Source organism: Pongo abelii, chromosome 7 (genome assembly GCF_028885655.2).
Source record: "Pongo abelii isolate AG06213 chromosome 7, NHGRI_mPonAbe1-v2.0_pri, whole genome shotgun sequence".
NCBI lineage: Eukaryota > Metazoa > Chordata > Mammalia > Primates > Hominidae > Pongo > Pongo abelii.
In genome coordinates, this window is record NC_071992.2 from 67,912,176 (window position 1) to 67,913,587 (window position 1,412).

The window sequence follows — 1,412 nt, forward strand, 5'->3', positions numbered from 1 at the left end:
TGGATTCACTGCCTTAGGCTGACAAACACAGGTCTCCACTGCATCCCACAGCTAATGTCCATGCCACACCCGGACACACTAATGGCTGATACAGCCCTTCCCTCCATCAGCTGAGGGCAGAAGGGGGCTCCTGTCTCTTTCAAGACGCCATGACCCCAAAGTGGGATTTGACCACCAGCGTCTTCCCGCCTGGATATGCACAACTCTTTTGAGCAGTGTAATATGAACAGCATAAGGAAATCTTCCTTTGTTCAACCATATCCCTTCAACCCTTTCAAATAATTTTGAAAATTATTATCAAGTCTTAGAGTTCTTTTAAGTCTGATTGCAAACTGTCATTGGAGGATCACATCTGCTTCAGTAATACATCAGACCTGCTGAGACCTCCGTGTGGCTAAGGGTGCCCTCTTCATAAGGAAGATGGCAGACAGTCTTCCCCGCATATCTGGGAGCTCCTTTCCTGCCACAGTGATCCCATGCTGCCCCCAAACAAACCCAGCAAATAGTTTACTTGAAACTAACAAAAACTGAGTGGTATCAGTGTTAAAAAGAAAGTAAAAATAGTATGTCAAAAGGAAATAAGTGGGAAGTTCAAAATTATCCATCTATCTTTTTATCTATTACCTATTTATCTATTTATCTATGATTCCATGCATCAAAGATACAATTGTGTTTGTGCTATACACTTTTGAAGGTGCCCGTATTTTCTATCTAGGCTACTTTTATACTCGTTTACCACATTGGTTGTTTTCTTTGGCTAGTGCACAGGTGGCTCTCACAGCTGGTAATGTTAGATCTGGGTTCAAACACAGGTGTTTCTGGCTCTTGCCATATGCTTATTGAATAGAACTATTTCATGTAAGAAGACAAATACAGAGCCACTTTTCCCCTCCAAAGACAAAAACATTTAGGAAGGGGATATTCAGCAAAGATGAAAAAAGAAAGGAAAAGTTATTATTTGAAAAGATTTAGGTAAAATTGTAAACAGGTGAAAACCTTTAAAGAAGTTACGAAGTTGATACAATTTCAACAATTCAGACTCTTGAACTCCATTTCTCACATATATCATGAGTGCAGAGGGGTTTTCCTTCCATAACAAAAGCAGGGGTACAAGACCAGCCTGGGGTTTCTAAACTATAATAGGAAGTTCTCATTCTCATTATTGATTTAAAAAAAAAGTCCTCTTCTAGTTGAGACAGTCTTTTGAAGGTAAAACAGGACTAATTATGATAAAAGTAGTTTTATTTCATTTGAACACTCTTACCTTTCTTGTTTACCAAATTAATGGCCAAAATAAAGGGAAGACAAAATGAACAGAGAATGGAGAAGCCCTCAGCTGGCTCAGGTTGCCAGGGGAACCCACCTGAGTCTCTAAATCCAGGAAGTATGGCTGCTTCTGTGGAGTCACGCTC